This window comes from Pelophylax lessonae, assembly GCF_965119305.1.
Source record: "Pelophylax lessonae genome assembly, chromosome: 8".
In the NCBI taxonomy this organism is placed as follows: domain Eukaryota; kingdom Metazoa; phylum Chordata; class Amphibia; order Anura; family Ranidae; genus Pelophylax; species Pelophylax lessonae.
This window is the reverse complement of record NC_138775.1, coordinates 34,929,989-34,938,420: the sequence shown is the minus strand read 5'-3', so window position 1 is coordinate 34,938,420 and position 8,432 is coordinate 34,929,989.

The window sequence follows — 8,432 nt, the reverse complement described above, 5'->3', positions numbered from 1 at the left end:
TCAGTGCTATATATATGCACTGTTACTGTAAAAATACACTGGTAGTGAAGGGGTTAACTTTATTTGAGAGGGAGGGGCTGTGTGTGTCCCTAGGGGCGTGATTCTAACTGTGATTGGCTGTGGCTTCAACTGTATGCAGAGTGATCAATGGATCTACATAGTAGATCCATGTGATCAGCTCTCATACAGAGAGGAGAATGACAGGCAGCTTGTTTACACAAGCTGCCTGACTTTCTCCCTCTCCCCCGCCGATCGCAGAGTGGCCGGCGGCGATCGGGTCCGCCGGTCACACGCGCGGGGGGGTCCGTGACCACACGGGAGCGGGAGCGCGCCTCCGGCGGCGCGCGCTCGCTCCCTAAACCCTCACAGGCGAGCGACGTAGACCTACGTCACTTTGCCTGTGAGGGGCTGACCGCCGCCGTAGATAGTCGTGCGGCGGTCGGCAAGTGGTTAATGCGTTTTACACATGTAGATCATTGAAATGAATGGCTTCCATACTTCAGGGTATAGACCTGGCACAAGCATGCAGATCATCAAAGTTGGAGTGAACTCCTAATCTGCATGCTGGTCGTAAGTCAGTGACTTAGAAAGTAATGAAACTAGGGATCGACCAATTATTGGCAAAGCCGATATATCGAGGGCTGATATGCACTTCCCCCCGATATATCGGAATCGGCCTCTGAGGTTACCGATATTGCCGATATTCCAGGAAAGTGCTTGTACCGGAGTGATGCCTGCAGCTAGAGGCATCACCCCAGTACCGGCGTCCATAGCCGACGGTCGGCTGTCTTGTAATGACAACGGATGGGGCTGAGAATCCTCTCGGCTGTCATTACAAGGAGTGGGATGGAATGAACCCCCCTCCCGTCGACTTCCACGGCTCGTCCTACCGGGAGACCGGGCAACCAGCCTGCAAGGCCGCCGAAGAGAAGACCCGATCAAATCCACATTCAGGGCTGATCGGGTCTCCATGTAAAAAACCTGGAAGTGATGTCATGACATCGCTTCTGGGTACTTGGCGGCAAATTAAAAAAAATGTGAGGATTCAAAACAGCCAAACTTGGCGTTATGAACGCTTTTAAGTGCAGAGGAGGGGTTTGGGGTCTTTTAGACCCCCAGATCCCTCCACAAGAGTACCTGTGAAAAAAAAAAAAAAATGTCCGAAAATATCGGCCAATACCGATATCCGATGACCAAAATATCGGTATCGGCAATAGAAAAATGATATCGGTCGATCACTAAAAGAAACCATTGGCTCAGCATGACAGCCAGGGAACTGGTATTATAAGAAGGAGGTGAGAAAATAGCAGCCTCCACATTTTCTCAATAAAGAGTTCCTTTAAGTTAAAGTGAAACCCCTGTCCAAAGTTTTTAGTGATGTTTTGTATAGAGCAGGGGAGGGTTAGAACATCGGTCAGATTTGTATTGCTGTCTGTCCCCAATCCCTAATCCCAATTTTGATCAATGTAGTTTTTTCATGTAAAATGTATTCATGATAAGTGTAACACTTCCAGTATTTATTACCTCCCCTGACCATGTTTTTATCTACTTGTCTCTCCAGAAGGACAGATCCATCTTTGTTCAGGCATCATCTAGAGACACCATCAAATTTCTGACCCAGAAATGACATGTAAACCCTGGCAGGGGGTGGGCAGGAGGGCCTGCTGCCCTGGGCATGGTGGGATCTGGTGGGTTGTGCTAGAAGGGGTGGCTTGGAGGAAAGGATTTGTACTAGGAGGGTGGATTTCCGTTAGGAAGGGGGATTTGGGAGACAGAGGATTTGTGCTAGTAGAGATGTTTGGGGGGATCTTTGCTAGGAGAGGAAATTTGGGGGTATTAGTGCTGGGAGAGGGAATATGGGAGGGGGGGGGGTCTGCTGGGAGAGGGGGTGGAGAGGGGTAGAGGTTATGTGTTAGGAGGGGGTATTTTGGGAGGGAGAGGATTTGAGCTGGGAGGGGGGATTAGTACTGGAAGAGGGAGAAATTATTTTTGGGTAGATGTTTGGCTTGCAAAAGGAATTCATGTTTAGGAGGTAAGTGTAAAGATTAGTGCTTACATTTTTTTTTTGGGGGGGGGGGGGGGATTTTTTTTCCGAATACATAATGCTCATCAATCCTGCTTATCATGGGGCAAGAGGAGTGGAGACTTAGGAAATGCTTCTTCCTGCCTGCAACAGACTGATGTCATGACCTCAGCCTAGCCTAAAAAAAAGCAATATTGTTGCTGGGCATTGTGACATGTCAGACATGTAATTGAGTCTTTGGCTGGAGAGCGGAGTCCCACAGGGAGGGGGCAGTTGCCTCCTCCTCTGTAGAAGTGACATGTGGTTTCAGGAGGTCGTCCTGAGGGCCAGAGGAGGGGTTGAGAGGAGCTGAACCCAGAGGCCCAAGGAAGCTGACTGAGAGGGGAGACACAGGAGACCCTGGGATTACAGTATCGTGAGTACAGAGACTCGTGTCAAGGGACCTGACCTGAGGGGGGCCACCCCGGCTAGCAGGATAGTCAGTGGACGGGTGTCAGCAGAGGAAGAGAGAGAGAGGATACTAGGGAGAATATCCTGAAGATAACCAGTGTTCACCAAGCTGTCTTGAGGCTAAGAGACTTAATCTACATTCATCCAAGTGGCAGGATGAATCAACAGCCTGGCTGTTTCACACCTATAGAGAAGCAGAGAAGATAGGAGTCCTCAATCACTGTGAATAGTTAAAGTTGGAGTATCCCACTATTTCCTTCTCCTATCCCCATTCTAAAATAAACAACAAAAACAACCAAATACCCCTGGATTGATTATTGGAGTGTGAGCCAAGGAAAATCAAGGACTTGTTATGGTGGGGTGCTGGTAACCAGGGGGAACCTACAGAGCGAATATCCAGCAGTCCCTACGGGGGCAGTGCTACACTTGTAAAGGTATTGAAAGGTCCACTTTAATGAATTACTGCTCTGGAAGAAATCACATTAATGTTGCATGAACTGGGCAGCCTAGGAACTGTCAAAGCTCTCATTATGTGGCTTGTGATAGCTTTGCTGCGGTCATTTAGGGTGAGTGGAAATATTTAAACCAGAATCATGCAGGAATGTGCATATCATTGTTTCGGAATTTGGAAGAGGATTGCATAAATCTGCAGGCAAGGAAACCCTGTAAGTCCATTTTGGGAACTTGTCATAATCATGTGTCCTTCCTGAACATGATTTCCCCTAAGGAAAGCCATAGATGAGGCAATTTTCTATCCTGCATCCACCGGATGCAGGAAAAAAAATCAGACAATTGCCCCATCAACACTGACTGTAAATCCCTCGCGCAGCCTTATTGTGTTCTACCGGTGCCTTCCCTGCCAGCAGAACACAACAATTACTGTAGTAATCATCAGGGGCGGCTTGTCCATTCGGGGCGCAGGGGCACCGCCCCCCCATCCATGCGTCCGGCCCCATAATCTACATGCAGGGTGCCGGACACATGGATTCCAATGGGGGATTTTTTTTTAAGCACGTGATTAGAGCCAGAGGCTCTAATAGGCTTCAGAAAAGGGTGGGCTCTGCGCCCCGAGCCCACCCAGTTGTAGGACAATAGCGAATATTCGCTATTATCACACTGATTCTCCTCCCAGCCAATCAGGAAGCGGGTCATGAGACCCCTTTCCTAATTGGCTAAAAAGAGATGTGATTTTACTGGCCATTGGCCAGGAAGAGTGAGGGGACATACGGCCGAGGAGACTCAAAGCGGCGCTCGGGGAAGGAGCAGGTAAGGATGCCGGATGTCCGGCATGGTCAGCAAGCCATCCGTCCATGGAGGGGGGAGGAACGAGGGAGGGGGTGGTGGAGCAGATTGCCGGCCAGCTGTCCTGCGGGGGGGGGGGGGGGGGTTGGTTTTGCCGTCGCCCCCGCAAATTTTTATTCAACAGCCACCACTGGTAATCATGTGTAAAAAAAATCTGACAGGCTGGTTGTCCTGAAGTTGATTGACTTCAGTACAACCAGCCTGCCCGTACAAGCACCAAATCTTGGCCAGTCCCTGTTGAACTGGCTGATATTCGATCCATCTATGGTCGGCTTAAGGCCAAGGACATTGTTTGCGTCTGTCTCCTACAGGGAAGTGTTCTCTAGCTGATAAGTGTGAGATTCACCCTGGCCAATCATTGGGAGATGAGGTTAATGACAGTGATGTGGGCAGGGGAGGGGATGAAATAGAGTATCTGACAAAAGTGATCACACCCCCCTTTACATTTTTGTAAATATTTTATTATATCTTTTCATGTGACAACACTGAAGAAATGACACTTTGCTACAATGTAAAGTAGTGAGTGTACAGCTTGTATAATAGTGTAAATTTGCTGTACCCTCACAATAACCCAACACACAGCCATTATTGTCTAAACCGCTGGCAACAAAAGTGAATACACCCTTAAGTAAAAATGTCCAAATTGGGCCCAATTAGCCATTTTCCCTCCCCGGTGTCATGTGACTCGTTAGTGTTGCAAGGTCTCAGGTGTGAATGAGCAGATGTGTTAAATTTGGTGTTATCACTCTCTCATGCTGGTCAGGTCACTGAAAGTTCAACATGGTACTTCATGGCCAAGAACTCTCTGAGGATCTGAAAAAATGAATTTTTGCTCTACATAAAGATGGCCTAGGCTATAAGAAGATTGCCAAAACCCTGAAACTGAGCTGCAGCATGGTGGCCAAGACCATACAGAGGTTTAACAGGACAGGTTCCTCTCAGAGCAGACATGGTCACCATGGTCGACCAAAGAAGTGCTCAGCGTCATATCCAGAGGTTGTCTTTGGGAAATGGATGTAAAAGTGCTGCCAGCATTGCTGCAGAGGTTGAAGGGGTGGAGGGTCAGCCCATCAGTGCTCAGACCATACACCGCACACTGCATCAAATTGGTCTGCATGGCTGTCGTCCCAGAAGGAAGCATCTTCTAAAGATTATGCACAAGAAACAAACTGGTTGCTAAAGACAAGTAGACTAAGGACATGGATTACTGAAACTGTGTCCTGTAGTCTGATGAGACCAAGATAAACTTATTTGGTTCACATGGTGTCAAGCGTGTGTGGTGGCAACCAGGTGAGGAGTACAAAGACAAGTGTGTCTTGCCTACAATCAAGCATGGTGGTGGGAGTGTTGTGGTCTGGGGCTGCATGAGTGCTGCCAGCACTGGGGAGCTACAGTTCATTGAGGGAACCATGAATGCCAACATGTACTGTGACATACTGAAGCAGAGCATGATCCCCTCCCTTCAGAGATGAGGCCACAGGGCAGTATTCCAACATGATAACGACCCCAAACACACCTCCAAGGGAACCACTGCCTTGCTAAAGAAGCTGATGGTAAAGATGATGGACTGGCCAAACATGTCTCCAGACCTAAACCCTATTGAGCATCTGTGGGGCATCCTCAAACGGAAGATGGAGGAGCGCAAGGTCTCTGACATCCACCAGCTCCGTGATGTCGTCATGGAGGATTGCAAGAGAACTCCAGTGGCAACCTGTGAAGCTCTGATGAACTCCATCCCCAAGCGCTTTAAGGCAACGCTGGAAAATAAATGGTGGCCACGCAAAATATTGACACTTTGGGCCCAATTGGACAGTGAGGTTTACTCACTTTTGTTACCAGCAGTTTAGACAGACTTACACTGTTATACAAGCTGTACACTCACTACTTTACATTGTATCAAAGTGTAATTTCTTCAGTGTTGTCACATGAAAAGATATAATAAAATATTTACAAAAATGTGAGGGGTGTACTCACTTTTGTGAGATACTGTAAATGAGGAGACCAAGAAGCAGCCTTTCCCTCCCAGGATTTGCTTGGAGACTAGAGTATGAAGTGGTGGATAGTTCTTTGGCTTCCATGCTCTGCCTGGAGAGTATGAAGTAGCAGATGGTCCCTCGCCTTCCAGGTTTTGCCTGGAGAGTATGTAGGGATGGATGGTCCCTTGACTGAAAAGTATATAATGGTGGACAGGCTTTGCCTTTCCCTTGTCTTCCACGAGGCTTTGCTTGGAGAGTATGTAAATAAGGATGGTAATTTTCCTGGGGAGTATAGTGGTGGATGGTCCCTTGCCTTCCTGGCTTTGCCTGGAGACTATGTAGTGGCAGATGGTCCCTTGCCTGGAAAGTATGTAATGGTGGACAGTCCCTTGTCTTTCAGGCTTTGCCTTGAGAGTATGTAATGGTGGATGGTCCTTTCCCTGAAGAGTATGAAGTGGTGGATGGTCCCTTGCCTGGAAAGTATTTTTTTGGTCGATAGTCCCTGGTCTTCCTGGCTCTGCCTGGAAAGTTTATAATTGTGGATGGTCTTTTGCGTGGAAAGTACGTAATGGTGGAGAGTATGTAATGATAGATGGTCCCTTGCCTGGAAAGTATGTAATGGTGGACAGTCCCTTGCCTTCCAGGCTTTGCTTGGAGAGTATAGAATGGTGGATGGTCCTTTGCCTGGGTAGTATGCAGTGGTGGATGGTCCCTTGCCTTCCCCGCTTTGCCTGAAGTGTATGTAATGGTGGACAGTTCCTTGCCTGGAGAAAATGTAATGGCAGATGGTCTTTTGCCTGACTGTGAGTTTGCAGTGGTGGATGGTCTCTTGCCTTCCAGTCTTTGTCTGGAGAGTCAGTGGCATCTTAAGAGCATTATAGGCCCCCGGGCAATGCAGTGCACTGGGGCCCTGCCTACACAATCACCCACCAGAATAAAAATGCTAATTATCGATAAGGTGATATTTATTGGTACAGAAGTGCCAGGCTAATGACAGCTCCCAAGTTCGTCGGCTGGATCCTGTGAACACACACAGGGACGGGAGTCAGACTTGACTGTCCTGTGTGTGCCTGTTCCAGTGGAGGCAGACAGGCATTCCTGCAGTTGTGGGCTCCCCCTGCATTGCCCAAGTGGCCTGACAGTAGCACAGGGCCGACATGCGCTTGCCACCTGCTAAGTTTGCCGGTGGGATGCACACGGGAATCAGGACTAATGCTTGGCTGGGTCACTGGGAAAGTGTGGCCCCCCCAGGCAAGTGGGGCCCCTGGGCAACTGCCCAGCATGCCCATTCGGTAAGATGGCCCTGTGGAGAGTATGTAGTGGTGGATGGTCCCTTGCCTGGAAAGTATGTAATGGTGGACAGTCCCTTGCCTTTCAGGCTTTGCCTGAAGAGTATGTAATGGTGGTTGGTCATTTGCCTGGAGAGTATGTAGTGGTGGATAGTCCCTTGACTAAAAGTATGTAATGGTGGACATGCTTTGCCTGATGAATATGTAATGGTGGATGGTCCCTTGTCTTCCAGGCTTTGTCTGGAGAGTACGTAAAGGTGGATGATCTTTTGCCTTGCGGGTATGTAGTGGCAGATGGCTCCTTCCCTCCCAGGCTCTAGCTGAAGAGTATGAAGTGGTAGATAGTTTGCCTGGAGAGTATGTAGTGGCGGATTGTCCCTTGCCTGGAAAGTATGCAATGGTGGATAGTCCCTTGTCTTCCAGGCTTTGCCTGGAGAGTATGTAATGATGGATGATCCTTTGCCTGGAGAGTATGTAGTAGTGGATGGTCCCTTGTCTGGAGAGTATGTTTTGGTGGATAGTCCCTAGTCTTCCAGGCTTTGCCTGGAGAGTATGTAATGGTGGATGGTCCCTTGCCAGAAAAGTATGTAATAGTGAACAATCTTTGGTATTCCAGGCTTTGGCTGGTGAGTATGTAATGATGAATGGTCCCTTGCCTAGAAAGTATGTAATGGTGGACAGTCCCTTGCCTTCCAGGCTTTGCACGGAGAAAATTAAATGGTGGACTGTCTCGCCTGTGGTGGATGGTCCCTTGCCTTCCAGGCCCTGCCTGGAGACTATGAAGTTGTGGATGGCCCCTTGCCTTCCAGGCTTTGCCTGGAGAGTATGTAAAAGGTGGATGGTCCTTTGCCTGGAGAGTATATAATGGTGGATGGTCCTTTTCCTGAGGAAGATGCAGCGGTGGATGGCCCTTTGCCTGAAGTGTATGCAATGGTGGACAGTCCCTTGCCTTCCAGGCTTTAGCTGGAGAAAATATAATGGCAGACGGTGTTTTGCCTGGGGAGTATGCAGTGGTGGATTGTCCCTTGCCTTCCACGCTTTACCTAAAGATTATGTAATGGTGGATGGTCCCTTGCCTACCAGCCTTTACCTGGAGAATATGTAGTGGTGGATAATCACTTCCCTTCCAGTCCAGAGCCCCTTTCCTCCAAGGCCTGCTGTCCATGACTGCCCTGTGAGAAGATCCAAAGATTCTCAAATAATCTGTCGCCCTCACCTACTCCAGCATGAAAAGGGTCCCCGCCGGCTTGCGCTACACTTTTAGTATAGTGCCAGTCTTATGGGGTGAATTGGGCCAGAGGGCAGGGTCCAGGAGGCAAATAAGTCTGACACCCACATAAAGCACTGACACTGCTACCTGCCAGTATGATAATACTGATGGGTGAGGACATT